Source organism: Mustela putorius, unplaced genomic scaffold (assembly GCF_011764305.1).
Source record: "Mustela putorius furo isolate JIRA1106 unplaced genomic scaffold, ASM1176430v1.1 tig00003949_pilon_pilon_pilon, whole genome shotgun sequence".
Taxonomy (NCBI): Eukaryota; Metazoa; Chordata; class Mammalia; order Carnivora; family Mustelidae; genus Mustela; species Mustela putorius.
Window position 1 is genome coordinate 1,799,840 of NW_025422093.1, and position 19,538 is coordinate 1,819,377.

Genomic DNA, 19,538 nt, shown 5'->3' on the forward strand with positions numbered 1-19,538 from the left:
TACAGTGAGAATATGGTGTGTAAAAGTTCTAGAACTAAACAGAGAAATTTTACAATTCAACTAGTAATTTTAAAGACAATAATCCTTTTAGGTATAAGAGTTCTAGCGTTGAACAGTCTGTGGAAATAATAATATTTTTGTGTGCTGTGTAGATAGAAAAGAATGCAATGTCAATAGCATCAAACTGGATTAGAGAAAATTCATTTTGGTGATCACTTGACTGCTTTTTGAAAATAAACCTTGATTAAAAAGTCAATAAAAGACATTTGAAATTAGTATGGATTTTGACAATAGGGAATCCTAAAGGCAATTGAAAATTTGAGGGTAATTGTTCATTATTTTCTCATAAACAAGCTAAGCAAAAATCCAAAGGAATTAGTTCTAATAAATTGACTTTATGATGAATTTTATATATCATGAATTATTTATTTTTGTGTCTGTCTTCTTTTGCTTAGCATAATATTTTTAGTCTCATCCATATTGTTGCTCAAGTCAGTAGTACACTCCTTTTTATTGATGAGTAATATTCCATTATATTAATAAGCCGCATTTTATCCATTCTCCTATTAAACACATTAAGGTTTTTCTCATTTTATGGGCTACTGTGAGTGAGGAAACCACAGACATTCTTATTGATATTAATTTGGAATTTCAATTTCTCCTTTGTAAATTTCCATTCTTAATAGTGGAATTGCAAAGGTGTTGGGTAAATGCAAGGGCATATGTTTAACATTTTAAGAAACTCCCAAACTCCTGGTATTTTCATTCTTGATTTTTTGTTTGTTTGTGTTTTAAATTTTAGCCATATGATTACTCTTTTTTTTTTTTTTTTAATTTACTAAGTTACTCTTTGAAGGTCTCTTAAAATACTCATACACTGTCCACTTCTGGGCCTTTGATTATTCTCTTAGCTCATCAATTTTAAATACTCTCCTGTTAAATTAGGCCAGGGTCTTAATGACATCCCTAAATAAAGGGTATAAGACCATTTAAAGGAAATTTATCAGATTAATTTTCTTTCATTTCTTTACAAGGTTAAATTTCTTAGAGTAATTAATTTTCACAATGACTCCGATATGATTACACAGGTAATTTTATTTTATTTTATTTTTTAAACTTTTAGTCTGAGATACTTGGGAATTCACATGCAGTTGTAAGAAATTATGCAGGGAGATCTCATATAACCTTCAACCGTGATGACTTGCATAGCTGCAGTGCACAGTCACAACCAAAAAATTAAGAGTGAAGCAATCCACTGACCCGTTTTACATGCAGTCCTTTATGTGTGTGCATGTCTTTTATTTTTTAACCTTTTTAAGAAGAAAAAGACAATTTAAGGTTTTGGTCTTTTTGTTTGTGATTTACCTGGTACAATATGAGTTCCAAAGAGCTCCTTAGTTTTCTTCATTTCTCATTTTTTTTTAAAGATTTTATTCATTTATTTGACAGAAATCACAAGTAGACAGAGAGGCAGGCAGAGAGAGAGAGAGAGAGAGAAGGAAGCAGGCTCCCCACTGAGCAGAGAGCCCAATGCAGGGCTTGATCCCAAGATCCTGAGATCATGACCGGAGCTGAAGGCCAAGGCCTCAACCCACTGAGCCACCCAGGCGCCCCCTTCATTTCTCATTCTTACTTGCAAGACAATGCATGGATCACTACCTGTAAAACATTGTTTTTGTCTCTTTGTATTTGAAATCCTTAGAGTGCTGTTTCCTCAAAATTAGGTATTTTTGCCCTGACTGAATTGAACAGTTTCTTTTCTTTTTTTTAAAGTCAGTTTGACAAAGGTTATATAGTAACAAGCTTTGTTCTTTACTAAAACAAAAACAAAAACAAAAACATTTTTGAGATTGCCTCGGGAACTTTTTTTCCCTATTCTTTGTTACATATGCCATATTTACCACAATGCATTATGTTTATTTGCTTAACATCATCATTTGGTTCCTGATGTCTGTTCTCTTTGTTATCAAAGGATTCCCTTCATCTTTAGCTTTATGATCTTAGCCAACACTTTCAATTATATCTTTCAAACTTCCTGATATTTGAAGATTAAGTTTCCAAGATTCCTTCCCAATTTCTATTTTTAAAACTTTGCTTATTTTTTGTTAGAAAATGAGGTTAACAAAGAGCATCTGTTCCTTTAATATTGCAGTACTACAGTGCATCTGGTAACCCAGTAGGCTATCTATTTGGATCTTACAGGGATCTCTAGGTGTTATAAAGAGTATTATTTGTCTTGCCTGGCTGGTGTGTATTCAAAAGGCCAAAGATGGAAACACATATGGATGATGCAATGTTTAAAGTTAAGATATCTCTGTTTTATAAACAGTAAAGTCACATGTGGTAATTGCAAATGGGCCACTTGCATAAGTTCATATGGATATCGGAATTATGATTTGCATATACTGATTTTGATACTTCATTTGAAATGTTAATGATTCATTTCCACAGACACTGACTTTTAGAATCTTGGAATTTCCTAAGAGAACAGAAAGGGAGAAAAGGGAAATTACAACCCAGACTTTCCTACTAAGCAGCTTTGAATGCAAAAATATATGTGTAAGTTTACCATTATAGTAAGAATACAGATATACAAGTCACATATGTTAAAGTAATTAAACAAGGAAGCCATTAGACCTGGGTGGTTATAATGCCTTGGCAACCAAACTGACACCTAAGCCAGTCAATTCCTGTAAATGCCTCAAGGTTAAGAAAGCAAAATGCAAGAACAACCAATCACAAACAGCCAAGTAGGCTTTCTCAAATAAGGCAACTGTTTTAAGCTATAGCCAGGGAACTAATTTCTATGCTTTGCTTCTATGTCCGCCTTATAGAAGCCTTTCTTCTAGCTCTTGTGGGGGACTCCCAGCCATTTTCAGTATGGTGCTGCTCAGTTGAAACTGATATTCGCTCAAAAATCATAAACTCTTCAAAATTTAATTATTTTAGTTTATTTTAAACACACTATAGTTATTGATAATGTATTTGTTAAAATTTAGGGATCTATGTATATTCAAAATACACATATATATGCTAAATTGGAGATATATATAGATATTTATATCTATATATCTATACATATTAGATTTTATTTATTTAGTCAAGAGAGAGTGAGTGAGAGAAAGACTCCCTGCTGAGCAGGGAGGTGGGGGAGGAGCTCACTCCTGGGACTCCCAAGATCATGACCCTAGCAGAAGGCAGATGCCCAACTGACTGAGCCACCCAGGTGTCCTGAATTGGCCATACTTTATTATCATTGTTCCTGGCTTAGTATTTATTGCCTTTTTTTCTTGGAATAGCAGACAGGGGAATTTAAACTGAACATATTATACAAAGGTCTACATAGGATTTTGTGTCAAGAAAACACCACAGTTTAGCAGTGAAAGAGATACTTTAACAACGTGTGCTACAATGTCATGTCTTGCCCCCAAGAGTGCACATAGTTGAAGAGAATATGAACACAAAAAACAAATAAACCAGCATCAGTGCCACTTGAAATTCATAAAGAAAATACTTAAAATATTTGATGAAAAGCAAATATGAAACATATTCTCTTCAAAGAATATTTCTGAGTAAACTAGAATGCTACTAGTGATGTGATAATTGCCTTATTTTCTAAATGATGATAAAGTACTTTTGTTTCTGATGATAATGTTGTTATTGAGAGTTGTTAAATCTATTAGGCTTTATCAACATCATTTTTGAACCAAAAGAGACTATGAAGAAGAAATTGTAGGATTAGGCCTTTTCATTAAAAAAAAAAAAAAAAAGTTTTTTAAAGCTTTTATTTATTTGAGACAGTCCTAGAAGAGTGAGGGGCAGAGGGAGAAGCAGGCTCTTCACTGAGCAGGGAGCCTGACTCAGGGTTCCATCCCAGGACTCCAAATCATGATCTGAGCAGAAGGTAGATACTTAACCTAATAGGCCACCCAGGTGCCACAGATTAGGCCTTTTCTAACATGAACAGTCAGGCCACTGATTTTAATAGTAAAATACTCCAGGGTGGGGAGATTAAGGATGGAGCAGATCGTACCTTAGCTGTTTCATCCCCAGGGTTAAGGGAATAAAAGTTGAAATAGAATATAAGTATACTTTTTATTTTAATTTTTAATTTTTTATAAACATATATTTTTATCCCCAGGGGTACAGGTCTGTGAATCACCAGGTTTACACACTTCACAGCACTCACCAAAGCACATACCCTCCCCAATGTCCATAATCCCACCCCCTTCTCCCAAACCCCCTCCCCCCAGCAACCCTCAGTTTGTTTTGTGAGATTAAGAGTCACTTATGGTTTGTCTCCCTCCCAATCCCATCTTGTTTCATTGATTCTTCTCCTACCCACTTAAGCCCCCATGTTGCATCAAAAAAAAAAAGAATATAAGTATACGTTATATTTTAGAATAGTGGAATATGATTAATGAAAATTGCCATTTTTAAAGAATTTCTTATAATTATAGTTATTTTTTCCATTGCTATAGGTTAGCTCTTACTCTATCAGTTTCCTTTGATAATACTCTCATAAAATTCTGTATCTAACTTACCATTGCCCTTACTATGTATTATTAGATTTTTTGTTGATTCTGCATCATTTCTATTAAACTATAAGCTCCTCCTGTATACAAACCATATTTATCTTACTCATCAATATAATACTGACCTCTATTGAACTATTTTTCACAGGGGAAAAAATGAATGCTTCGTTTATGGTGTCTTAAAATAAACAATCTTTTAAAAATGTGCAATTAAAATGCATATTTATAATAGGAACATTAGACAGAAATGAAACAGAAAAGAACAAAAGCGTTAGTTGTCTTATTATCCAGAGATAACTACTATATATTCTTTCAGACATTTTCTTTCTAGTATGCAAATATGTTTTTAAATCATTTGGTATTCCAAAAAGGGACCGGATTATATATATCATTCTCCAATCTCTGTTCCCTCTTCCCCAGTTTAGGCTTTTTTCTTCCAAAACCTCAGTTATACTGATTTCTAAACCAGCTGGCTCATGCTGTTTTAGCTTTATATTTCACACTATGAAGGTGATCCTTCTTTGGCTAGTTATATAGACTAACCAAACAACTTTGTAAACCCCCTTTGGTTGCAGAGACCCTGGACCTAGAGCTTGAATGATGAAACCATCCCACTAGCATTTTGTGACAATGTTCCCTCACTGGTATAAAATATGAATTCCTCACAATCAGAAAAATAAATATAAAACATTTTTTAAAAAGAAGAATCCTAGATGGCCCTATCAGGCAACTCCTGGATTACAAATACTGTAGGTCATTGTTACATTTGGAATACTACATATTCATACCTTTTTTGATGTCACAAAAATCTGTTATTTATCTCAACAAAATTATATTTTGAGAAAATTATGAAACAAATGTTGACTGTGAGGCTAATATTGCCTTCAAATTGTAAAGAAAGGTATATCTTATATCCAATAGTTAGTATTCCATCTAGAGAAGATAGACTAATAACATATGCCAACTATGCTATGCAAGTCATTGCTAACACATTGCTAACAATTGTGTATTTAGTCTTACAAAATGCATTTTTTTTTTTTTTTTATGACCTGGTAATTTTATTTTATTTTTTTTAATAATTTTTTATTTTTTATAAACATATATTTTTATCCCCAGGGGTACAGGTCTGTGAATCACCAGGTTTACACACTTCACAGCACTCACCAAAGCACATACCCTCCCCAATGTCCATAATCCCACCCCCTTTTCCCAAACCCCCTCCCCCCAGCAACCCTCAGTTTGTTTTGTGAGATTAAGAGTCACTTATGGTTTGTCTCCCTCCCAATCCCATCTTCTTTCATTTATTCTTCTCGTACCCACTTAAGCCCCCATGTTGCATCACCACTTCCTCATATCAGGGAGATCTAACCCTACAACTAAGGAAGCTGGAGAAAGAACAAGAAAGAAACCCTAAGCCCAGCAGGAGAAGAGAAATCATAAAGATCAGAGCAGAAATCAATGAAATGGAAACCAAAAAAATAATAGAACAAATCAACGAAAGTAAGAGCTGGTTCTTTGAAAGAATTAATAAAATTGATAAAACCCTGGCCCGACTTATCAAAAAGAAAAGAGAAAGGACCCAAATAAATAAAATCATGAATGAAAGAGGAGAGATCACAACTAACACCAAAGAAATACAAACTATTATAAGAACATACTATGAGCAACTCTACGGCAATAAATTTGACAATCTGGAAGAAATGGATGCATTCCTAGAAACATATAAACTACCACAACTGAACCAGGAAGAAATAGAAAGCCTGAACAGACCCATAACCAGTAAGGAGATTGAAACAGTCATTAAAAATCATCAAAAGACAACTGACAGAATGGGAGAAGATATTTGCAAACGACATATCAGATAAAGGACTAGTGTCCAGAATCTATAAAGAACTTAGCAAACTCAACACCCAAAGAACAAATAATCCAATCAAGAAATGGGCAGAGGACATGAACAGACATTTCTGCAAAGAAGACATCCAGATGGCGAACAGATACATGAAAAAGTGCTCCATATCACTCGGCATCAGGGAAATACAAATCAAAACCACAATGAGATATCACCTCACACCAGTCAGAATGGCTAAAATCAACAAGTCAGGAAATGACAGATGCTGGCGAGGATGCGGAGAAAGGGGAACCCTCCCACACTGTTGGTGGGAATGCAAGCTGGTGCAGCCACTCTGGAAAACAGCATGGAGGTTCCTCAAAATGTTGAAAATAGAACTGCCCTATGACCCAGCAATTGCACTATTGGGTATTTACCCTAAAGATACAAATGTAGTGTTCCAAAGGGGCACATGCACCCAAATGTTTATAGCAGCAATGTCCACAATAGCCAAACTATGGAAAGAACCTAGATGTCCATCAACAGATGAATGGATCAAGAAGATGTGGTATATATACACAATTGAATACTATGCAGCCATCAAAAGAAATGAAATCTTGCCATTTGCAACAACATGGATGGAACTAGAGCGTATCATGCTTAGCGAAATAAGTCAAGCAGAGAAAGACAACTATCATATGATCTCCCTGATATGAGGAAGTGGTGATGCAACATGGAGGCTTAAGTGGGTAGAAGAAGAATAAATGAAACAAGATGGGATTGGGAGGGAGACAAACCATAAGTGACTCTTAATCTCGCAGGACAAACTGAGGGTTGCCGGGGGGAGGGGGGTTGGGAGAAGGGGGTGTGATTATGGACATTGGGGAGGGTATGTGCTTTGGTGAGTGCTGTGAAGTGTGTAAACCTGGTGATTCACAGACCTGTACCCCTGGGGATAAAAATAAATGTTTATAAAAAATAAAAAATTTAAAAAAAAAAAAGAGGGAAAAAAAAAATATCTCCAAACAAACAAAAGCCCAGGGCCAGACAGCTTCCCGGGGGAATTCTACCAAACATTTAAAGAAGAACTAATTCCTATTCTTCTAAAACTGTTCCAAAAAATAGAAATGGAAGGAAAACTTCCAAACTCATTTTATGAGGCCAGCATCACCTTGATCCCAAAACCAGACAAGGATCCCACCAAAAAAGAGAGCTATAGACCAATATCCTTGATGAACACAGATGCGAAAATACTCAACAAAATACTAGCCAATAGGATTCAACAGTACATTAAAAAGATTATTCACCACGACCAAGTAGGATTTATTCCAGGGCTGCAAGGTTGGTTCAACATCCGCAAATCAGTCAATGTGATACAACACATCAATAAAAGAAAGAACAAGAACCATATGATACTCTCAATAGATGCTGAAAAAGCATTTGACAAAGTACAGCATCCCTTCCTGATCAAAACTCTTCAAAGTGTAGGGATAGAGGGCACATACCTCAATATTATCAAAGCCATCTATGAAAAACCCACCGCAAATATCATTCTCAATGGAGAAAAACTGAAAGCTTTTCCACTAAGGTCAGGAACACAGCAGGGATGTCCATTATCACCACTGCTATTCAACATAGTACTAGAGGTCCTAGCTTCAGCAATCAGACAACAAAAGGAAATTAAAGCCATCCAAATCGGCAAAGAAGAAGTTAAATTATCACTCTTCGCAGATGATATGATACTATATGTGGAAAACCCAAAAGACTCCACTCCAAAACTGCTAGAACTTATACAGGAATTCAGTAAAGTGTCAGGATATAAAATCAATGCACAGAAATCAGTTGCATTTCTCTACACCAACAGCAAGACAGAAGAAAGGGAAATTAAGGAGTCAATCCCATTTACAAAATGCAATTTCTTTACTCATTTCCATTTTAGCCATTCTAGTGGATGTTAGTGGTACTATATTTTAATAGACATTTCCTGAAGGATGTGGATTTTGAGACGTTTTTCAAATATTTATTGACCATATGATTTACCAATTTTGTGAAATACCTATAAAGCTTTTACCTATTTTTTAAATGAGTAGTATGATTTTTTTCATTGATATAAGATTATTATACATTCTAGATGCTTTTCATTGGCGAGATAAAATGTATTATGGTTATCTTCTTTCACTCAGTGACTTGCTTTTCACTTGATTATTTGAGAGAACTAATTTTTATTTTAATAAAATTGAATTATAACAACTGGACTTTTCCTTTACGGTTAGTGATTTTTTTCTTGTATAAGAAGTAATTGCCAAGGGACACCTGGGTGGCTCAGTGGGTTAAGCCGCTGCCTTCGGCTCGGGTCATGATCTCAGGGTCCTGGGATGGAGTCCCACATCGGGCTCTCTGCTCAGCAGGGAGCCTGCTTCCCCCTCTCTCTCTCTGCTTGCCTCTCTGCCTACTTGTGATCTTTCTCTGTCAAATAAATAAATAAAATCTTCTAAAAAATTTAAAAAAAAGAAGTAATTGACAAACTTCAATGTCATGATATTGCATAGAACTTTATTGTTTTTCTTTTTATATTTAGATGTACAGCTTTCCTGGAATTGACTTAACTATGTTGTAAGATAAAGGTCAAGATACATTTTTTCCCATGTGGCTCTCCCGTAGATCTGTTAACACCAATTATTAAATCAACCATCTTTTCCACTTCAATTCAAGGTCAACTTTGTCAAAAATCAAGTGACTGTATACATGCCAATCTGTTTCTGCACTGACTTGAGAATCGACATCTTTACAAAACTGAATCTTCTAATGAATAAGCATGATAAATTGTATTCATTGTCTACTGCTGCATAACAAATTATGTCAAGTTTAAGAGTTTAAAACAAAACACATTTATTATCCTGCCATTTTCATGGGATGGTAGTCTGAGTACAAATTAGCTAGATTCTCTGTTCACAGTCTCACTAGGCTAAAATCAAAGTGTTGGCCAGGACTGGTATATCATCGGAACCTTGGGGAAGTCATCATTCTCATTAGGATGTAACTCTGAAAACCTCAAATGGTCCAGTGATTAGCACACATTGCAGGCTGTATTTCTTTTGATCTCCCTGGATCCCTCTTCTCTGTTTAGAATGGGAAATCGTATTTTCTGTTTGTATGTACTTAGAAACAGTAGTGTAGCATTAAGATAATTTATTCAGTAGTGCTAATTTAGTCTTTTGAAATCTGAGAGTAAGGAGGAGTAGAGAGAGAATGGGGGCTTTGTCAGATAATTGTGAAACTCTTAACTTTCTCATTGTTGGAATTCTTACAAATAGAGCTAAATCATACACATATTTGTGGATAATTGGATAATAAGAGCTAGCTTATTTACTGTAGTTTTGCAGTGAGCTTCTCTAGTAGAAGCGGAGGATAAAATAAAGTAACTTTATTAATTTAACATATACACCCATTCCAGACATTTCATTTTGTTTGCCCTTTACTCTGAAATGAATGGTGACAAAACCCACTAATTATATTGTATAAATATATCTCACTGTATAATGCGGGGAAATAGCATTAAAATCAGGAGCCAAGAAGTCAAGCTCTTGTGTCAGGTTAAATTCTTAAATGTTCCTATTTTGGGAGAATCCCCTCACCCCCTAAAATGTTTTAGAGGCATGGCTACTGACTATTAGGACATTTCAAATGACTTCATCAGAAATGAAGAAAAGTATTTGATGATCCAGTAAATCTTGTGAGCTTTGTCCATTATGAAATTTTCTACATGGAAAGACTTTTTGAATTGAAGTTAGATTCAGAAAATAAAATCACGGTTAAGAACTAAATGTACATTGCTTTGGAAAAACCATTAGGACTATAAATTTCAGTGTATAGAAGCATTTAATTGCTATCATAGTATGGTTAGCTTATATTTTAGGAGCACCATGTCTTCTCTTTTGAAGTTAGATATTGTAGGACTTTGGTGAAAACATATCAGTTACCTTTATGTAAAGTCTTTTATTGTATCCTTTTCTTAATTATGCTAAAGCATAACAGGGCAGGTGAGAATTGCCATCAGTGTCTGACTCTCCTCTGTGCCCACTTTGTGGGAAGAAAAATTGGAAATTCCTAACTTAAAAGCAAGTATTTTAGAATAAAATTGTTACAATACACATTATTATCATGGCAAGCAGAAAAAATGCTATATGTCATTTACGAATACCAAACCTTGTGGAGAAAGTATTTTGCACTAATTAACATTACTTGGGGTAATGGGAAAAGCATGGACTATGCTATGAGTTATGGCAGGTTTAAGTCTGAATATCTACTGAGTAAATCTTTGTTGAACTGAATACCTCCTACTAAATATTAATGTGATAATCTTGGTCGTTTATGTCTGGCCAATAATCATCAAGATGGGTAATTTATATTTATAAACCTCAGTTTCTTCACCTGTAAATTAGATTAAATAAAGATTTACAATTGTTTTTTGGCAATCCTAAAATCTAAAAATCCCTCTGAAAAACAGAACCTATTCTTATAAATCATTTGATGGTAAAACTTGAGTGAAGTGTTATGAGGTTAGTGACAGTCTTTTTTTTTAATCCTAAAGTTTGATCCAAGGTTTTTTAATCCCAAGTTATGAATTATCATACCTTTGGTTGTTGAACTATTAATATAGTTATAGAAATATAGTTATGGAAAGAGAAAGAAATGCATTTGTTTTCTAAAATCCAAAGAAATATAAATTCTATTATATATTTTGCACAATAGTTTCTATAAAATGATATGGATATATACTTACTTTCATAAATAACACAATATTTTATATACAAAAAAATACTAACTTCCTTTCTGCTACTTGGTATTATTCTTCAGATATTTACTCCTTACTTATTTTACCTGGGTCATATTGATTTTTCTTAATCTCTAAAAACATTACAAACAAAAAATTGTGAGCCAAGGATACATTTTTAGGAATGTTCTAAAGGTCAGCTTAAGGGAATTACAGGTATTTTATGAAGGATTTTTTTTTTTTTTTTTTTTTTGTATCTCAGAGTTGAAAGTAGGACTGATAACCCAAATATCTAATTATATACAGCCGAAATACAGCAAATCAAAAAATATAATAAAGTTAGGACAGTTATTACCAGGTAACTTTAAAAATAAGGATATTTGATCAGATGAACTTGGTCTAAAAAAGAACATCCATTTAGAAAGTAATGAATTTTATTTTGGAATATTTACCACTATATGAACACTGTAGCATTTTAGTATACTCATTTGTTTTCATGCCCTTCTGTTAGATTGTAAGACCTTTAAGAGTAGGATTCATTTCTTTCTCTCTTCCTCTTTCTCTCTCTCTCCCTTCCTCCCTTTCGTACTTTAAATCTAACTTCTTTAATACACAGTAAGGACTCAGTAATTTTTAATTTTTTAATAAATGAATAAACACATAAATAAAAATTTAAAAATGACCAAAAAGGTAAGAGGATCATTTTGGACTCATTGTCAAATGACAGGGTTTGAATTAAAATATATTGAAACTAAGATCCAGATATACATCTAACAATGCAGGGAATGGATAGACATTTTGAATGAGCAAGGGTTCTTTCTAACTTTATGAGGGACAGAGTTGTTATGACTCCTATATACTGGTCCAGATGGAGTGTCATCTTCATAAAATTACTAAGGAGAAAGAATAAAAAGAAAAAGTCATATAGACGTAAAAGTCAAAGAAAACAGGAATCAGGCAAAAAGAAAAAGAGTAAACCAAATCGAAAGGTACCATGAGAAAGGTGGAGACTACTACTTTCTAGCAAAATTTTCAAGACTCTGAAAAGAATAGCTCAAATCAACATATTTTATGTCATTAAAGTGAACCAATTTTAGTTAAAATGATAAAGGTCCAATGACCCACTGATTGGACAGTAACCTAGGTCATAAAAGATGCAAGGCTTTCTTTTTCTTCTGTAATTTGTACTCAACCCAAAAGCCTCCGGCCTTCTGTCTCTCTTAAGGCAAATCCCCAAATGCAGAATGATTGCTTTCAAGCATTGTGATTCTAAATACAAGGTCTTTGTAAAATTGTGCTTGGCTGACAAAACTGAAGCATATACCACACAAAACATTATGCCATAAGGTGCCCGCACCATTCTCACTGGCTTGTTATGCTGCCTTGTTAATACATTCAAAATGTCTCCTTTGAACTTGGGATTCACAAATTTATCTGACCTGTCATTCATTCACTCAGCTGTTTTGTAAAAAATGCAATGGACTTATTTTCATAATTTTCCTGAAAGCTACTAGTAAGTGCTGTTTGGTTAGATAAGTGACATGGTGAAATTTAAAACTAGCAGTATTGAGGGGCACCTGGGTGGCTCAGTGGGTTGAAGCCTCTGCCTTCCGCTTAGGTTGTGATCCCAGAGTCCCGGGATCAAGCCCCGCATCGGGCTCTCTCCTCAGCGGCAAGCCTGCTTCCCGCTCTCTCTCTCTCTCTGCCTACTTGTGATCTCTGTCTGTCAAATAAATAAAAATAAAAAAAAAAAAAATCTAAAAAAGAAATAGTAGTATTGAATGTAGAGTGAGATAAGTCAGAGATGATCTTATGGAGATCAGAGGCAAGCTCACTAATTGTTAAGATGAGTGTAGTTATCATGTTCTTTGGACTTAAAGATTAACAAACTTATTTTTTCAGGGCATGCAGAAACTGATCAGGATTATGTTAGCTGGTTTTTGCTAACATGGCCACAAAACACTTAAACTGAAAACAGTTAAATTGAATATTTATTTATTATTTTGGTCACAGAAGGGAAGTAGCTTAGAAATGATAACAATTAGCTAGTGAACTGCTCTTCCTCTAGGAAATTTGTGTACTAAGCCAGTTTATAATTAGAAGGTGGCTTGGTGAATGTGCGATCAGAGCCAGAGTTGACTGGATGACATAGCATCATCGATTTTATGTTACCCTCAATAGGGAGAAACATTGACCAAGTCAATTCACACTACCTGGTCAGGATGTTTGCTCTCCTGAGCAGTGCAAGAAACACACTAATGACCATTTTTGTTTTACTCAAAGAGGGTAAACTGCAGTGTGTTAAAGATGTATTCTCCAAATTATAACCACAATCTAGTTATGTCTTTCTAAGACAATATCATGGACGTCTAGTTTTAAAATGTGAACAATTTTATAGAAATTTTCCCAAATTATTTCTGCATCTGGTAAATCTTATCCATGCTTCTCTATTTGTGGATATCTTTATTCTTTTTTTTTTTTTTTTCTTTGAGAGAGAGAGTGAGAGCGAGCACAGGCAGACAGAGTGGAAGGCAGAGTCAGAGGGAGAAGCAGGCTCCCTGCGGAGCAAGTAGCCCGATGTGGGACTCGATCCCAGGACGCTGGGATCATGACCTGAGCCGAAGGCAGCTGCTTAACCAACTGAGCCACCCAGGCGTCCCTGGATATCTTTATTCTTAAGTCTTATGAGTAACTATACATTGTAGTTTCTATTACTGTATAGCATACAACCCCATATCTTAATGGCTTGAAAGTACATTTATTATCTCACAGTTTCTGTAAGACAGGAATGCTGCAATTATTTAGCTGGATGGTTTTGGTTTAGGTTGTGTCATTAGGTTTTAGTCAGTGCATTGGCCAGAGTTAGAGTATATGAAGACTTGATTGGGATTCAGGAATATGGTTCTATGATTGCTCATGTTGCTGTTGACAGTAGGATTAAGTCCTTTGCCATATGGGCTGCTCACAACATGTCTTTTACCACTGCAAGTGGTAAGAAAGAGAGAGAAAGGAACACAAAAGAGAAGCTACAGTTCTGTATAACCTACTCTCAAAATCCCTGAAGTTTTTTCAGCTCATGCAACATGGCATACCTACTTTCAAAACCACACTCATATTTAAAGTTCTTATTACTGTAGCATTATACCTATTATATAGAAATATTTATTTGCTATTTATGGTTGCATGATGAAGCACACAAAAACAGCTTTTTAAAACAATAGTTATTATTTCACGTGTGTGTGTGTGTGTGTGTGTGTGTGTGTGTGTGTGTGTGTGTGTGTATGTGTTAGGAATCTTGGATTCCTAAGCTGGTTAAGTTTGGTTTAGGATATCAGATAAGGTTACAGTCAAGGTATTGGGCAGGTTTATCATTTTTGGAGACCTAAATGGGACTGAAGAATTCACTCCTAAGTTCTCCTATGTGGTTTTGGAAGGAGATTCAGTTCTTAACCACTGGGCTTCTCTCATAGGGCTTATCACAACATGGCTTTTTCTAGAACAAATGATGAGAGAATGAGGCAGAGAGAAGAGAGAAAGAAGAAAAAAAAAACTAATCTTGGAAGTATATACCATTACTTCTGTCATAATCTTTTAGCCATGGGGGATCACACCAGGTTGTAAATTCCAGGAAGAGGCAAGGATCACTGGAGACCATATTAGAGGCTGGATACCACAGCTATGATGGATGTGGCTTGTTTAAATTTAGGAAGCACTAAAATAGAGTGGCTAAAACATGGCTCTCTATCCTGGAAAAAAATGACAATTTCTTGGAAAAAAGAAAAAAAAAGCTGAATATACACTTATAATCCTGCAATTACATTCTGGAAATTAATTTCAGAGAAATGATAATTAAAGTCTACACAAAAATAAATACTTAATTTTTCACAGAAGATTTTTTGCTATATTCAAAAAGTGAAATGATCAAAATATTCATGTGATTACTTAAGCAAACTGTGATTTAGCCGTACTGTGGAAAAGTACTTGCCCATAAAAAAGAACAAAATATTAATAGGTGCAACAATTTGAATAAACCTCAGGGCATTATCCTGAGTGAAAAAAAAAAAAGTCAATCTCAACAAACTGCATTCTATATGATTCCACTTTTACAGGATTCTTGAAATAAAAATACAGAATGAAGAACAGATCAACGGTTGCCAGAATTTAGAGACAGTCAAGAAGAAAGAGTGGGTGCAACTCTGAAAGGGTAGTCTGAAGGAAATTTCTGTGGTATGGAATAGTGCTGTCTCTTGGTTGTAGTGGTGATTACATGAATCTACACATGGGATAAAATAACATGAAAACACATGCATACTTTTCACCAATGGTAGTTCCCTCGTGTTGATATAAAGGGTACATGGCATTGCTCTGTACTACCTTGCAACTTCCTGTAAATATATAAGTATTTCAAAATAAAAGGTTAAAAATTAAGGCATGGCTCTTCAAATCAGACAGTTTTCAAATCCCACCTCTGTTACCTACTAACTATGGATAAATTGCTTAACCTTTTTTTATTAGTTTAGAGGATCCCCGTTAATTTGTTAGGATAATTTGTGATGACAGAAATTGTACACAGAGGCTATAGAAAGAAAACACCTGAACGTGAAAGTACAGGAGACTTAACTTAAGATTTTACCTTTCCTTGCATTATTCTTACTTTTCAAATCTGTACCAAAAAAAGGGTGAAGGGATCTTGTGGGAAGGGCAGAACGGAGAGTGAAGTCCTTCCAGAATTTAATTGTCAATCCGTAACTTACAGCTTGTGTTATTCTTACCAAAGGGTAGCATTTTTTTGTTTGTTCATTTGTTTCAAATTTTATTTAAATCCTAGTTAGTTAACATATAGTGCAATATTGGTTTCAGGAGTAGCTTTTAGTGATTCATCACTTACATACAACACCCAGTGCTCATCACAGGTCTCCATAATCTGGGGGTGGCATTATTGAAACATTGATTTTCCTTCTTGGGTGTAGTCATGACGTAAGTCTTTGATACTTATCTAAACTGTTGGTCCCTGCTCTTATGTTATTCAAATTTCGATGATCTTATTTAGTATCATTATATTTTCATCTCGAATCTATTTTTTCTTTAAGCAACTGATAATAAATTTATTAAAAAGGTTGATTTAAGTATCAGCAGTGGTGACTTCAACCTCCACTCCTGGCTCAATAGGGATAGAAATAATCTGCTTGCCAATCTCCAAGAGACAGTGCAAGTCAATGAGTCATTTGTGGATCCTCACAATGATACCAAGTCTTAGAATCTTCACTACAAGAAGTTTTTCCTATAGTGATTCTCAGAGTTTTGGGGGCATCTGGTCTGGTCCTTTCTCTTGGAGATTCTTTCCCTATTCCCTCTCATCAAATTAGGGCATAACTTCCCTGAAAATTTTACCTTGCTGCTGCTGGAGTCATTCTAATTCAGTGAATGACCACGTCTGGTTGCACAGGTGTCCTTCCCGGACCTTTAAAAGCCATGGCTGTGGTGCAGCTTCCTGACCCACTTGTTTCTCATTTGAGAGTGGACAGCAGGGAATCAAGAGCAGCATCAGAAACTCTGGGTAGATAGAGCTCCACTGCGGCTGGACTGTGTCTTTCTTGAAATACAACTAACAGTCTCTCTTTGCTACCACTTTAGGAGTGTGTATAAAGAGTTACCATATATATATTGTTCTACTTATAACTTCTTATTAATGTCATCACTTCCTGCTTTTTCTTCTAATAATGATCTACAATCCAACACTTCCATTTCCTCAGCCCTTAGAGATGGAATCATTGCATGTTTTCAAGTATGAAAGGATGATGATACATTTTAAAATATCTGCTCCTTTTTTAAAAGATTTTATATATTTATTTGACAGACAGAGATCACAAGTAGGAAGAGAAGCAGGCAGAGAGAGAAGGGGAAGCAGACTCCCTGCTGAGTAGAGAGCCCACTGTGGGGCTCAATCCCAGGACCCTGAGATCATGACCCTGTGATCATGAGCTGAAGGCTGAGGCTTAACCCACTGAGCCACCCAGGTGCCCCTAAAATATCTGCTCTTAAGTAATCACCTGCCTCATGTGCAAAATGGGGATTATAATAACTAATTTAAAGACTTACTATGGGGATCAAATGAAATAATGCTTGTGAAGGACATAATGCATTGCCTATATTGGCTTAAACATTGAATAAACAGTAACTCAATATACCAGCACCTGTATTTTCCTCTGCTGCTGTTTCCCCTCACATTCATTCATGAACATTCTCTGTTTTGCACTGGCTCATGATGGTCTCCATCCATTCAGCCATGCTGAAGTCATGCTAAATTTTCTGAGTACTCTCTCCTCCTGTCAGTTCCTTTTCTCCATCATTTCTTTTCTTTTTTAAGATTTTATTTATTTATTTGACAGACAGAGATCACAGGTAGGCAGAGAGGCAGGCAGAGAGAGAGGAGCAGAGCAGAGGCTTTAACCTCAGCTCTCTGCTGAGCAGAGAGCCCAATGCGGGGCTCGATCCCAGAACCCTGGGATCATGACCTGAGCTGAAGGCAGAGGCTTTTACCCACTGAACCACCCAGGCGCCCCTCCATCATTTCTTGCTCATCACTCTGTGCACATCAGATTCCAGTGGATACTGAAGCCACATTGGAAAGAGAGCCTTCTTTCCTTCTGTTCCTTTCAAGTATTGAATTACATTCCACAACAACATAACGTGTCCCTTTTTTTGAAGATTCACTCATGAGTCACAAGTCTATAGGGAATCAGGCGGGGCTACTTCAAGGGAAATCATCACACTATATACTGAGAATCTCCTCTCCCCTTGGGCAACCCACCTGCATTTTTGGACAGATTATGCATATCACTTCTATTTCACAGAGAATGAGTTCCTTTTTAGGACGTTGCTCAGTTCCTCAAACAAATAGATTTCTTGTTCCAAACAGACAATATGTCTCTTTTAATATGTCGCACTCTTTTCTCCTCACTTTATGTTCAGAAAATCCACTAATTGGATGATATGTATTCTCTTTCTCTCTTTCCTGAAATACCTAAATGATAAGTGATGTGATAGAAAATTAGAAACTAGCCTAACCAAACACTTGTATTATAAGGGACAATAAAAGATAGGAAGCAACCCTTATTTCTTAAAACAATGAAGAATACATTGTCCTAAACTCTCCGGGCCGCATGCTCCCACCCCCCACCCCACCTCTCTCTCTTCATACATGTATAAATGCAGCAAAAGTAGATTTAATGCAACTATATCAATTTATTCTCAGATGCAAACAATATAATAAAATACACTTAACTAAGATTTTATGTCTTTATTGTCATGTCAGCAATTAACATGGTATTTTCTTCAATTTATATGCTAGGTAAGGATTTAACCTCCTGCTAGCAGATACACAAATATTTTGTGTGAAGGAAAAGCAAGCACAACTTAAGTGGGTGTGACTTCATGCTGCAGATTTCAATGGGCACGTTTTCTTTTATTTAGCAGAGGAAGGGTAATGTTAACTCTGTAGACAATGAGGTGGAATAGCTGCTACCTCTGTGAGTTTGGCAGACTGCCAGCATTGCAGGCAATAGAGTCTGCTAAATCTTTTTTTCTTATCGCTTTTGCTCATGTAGACTACTGAATACAACGCATAGAAACACAATCCTTTCAAAATTACACAGCCTCCAATGCTCCTTACAATGTTTTTGGCTGCTATCAACCAAAAGCCCACTTTCTGCTGATTTCCCATTTTAAATGACTCTTAAAATAATTTCTTGAATTCTACTTTCATGAAGCAATTCTAAGGAAGGAAAAAAAAAATCCCCCTAAGAAATTTGGGTAAATATGGCCAAGGGCCAAAGCAGAAAATGTGCTTTGCAAAGCAGTAGACTGCCATTTCTTACATATTAAACCCATTATTGTGAATTGGGCATTTCGTCACTTCTTTCTTCCTGAAATGCGTCTTACAGCCGTAGGCACTTGGAAATGCTCTGAATTAAAAAGTTTGGGAGTTTTAAATTAGTTCATGGTCTGTGATGAGTGAGTTCGAAAGTGATTTAGGAGGCCAAGGTGGGTTAATATTACTAATGTTTACAAGATGGTTTCAATATTTCTTCTCATCAGCTTAGCTCACACTCAATTATAAGATAATAATGAAATTATTCTGGAAATCATCTTATATCTATTTTAAGTACTAGTATAATATTACAAAATTTCCCTGACATATAAATAATATAGCTTCTTAATTTATCTTAGCTGGTATGATATATGAATAAATTACTATTTTCTTTTTAATTTTTAAAATCTGTAGTCTGTATCAAATACACCAAAGCAACTAAAGACATTTGGAATACTATGTGGGGCATTACAATTTATGAGGATCACTTTCCTTCATCTGCAGATATGAGGATACCTAATATTAAATAAG

At 35.3% G+C, this 19,538-nt stretch overlaps 1 protein-coding gene and 1 pseudogene across 2 annotated transcripts in view; one reads left to right on the top strand and one right to left on the bottom strand.

The window, feature by feature from the left end:
- The window catches only part of CTNNA3 (catenin alpha 3), a 1,821,555-nt gene that overhangs the window by 1,532,414 nt on the left and 269,603 nt on the right, over window positions 1–19,538 (top strand). The gene's annotated exons all lie outside the window — the stretch shown is intronic.
- Window positions 16,260–16,611, bottom strand: LOC123389113 (annotated as a pseudogene).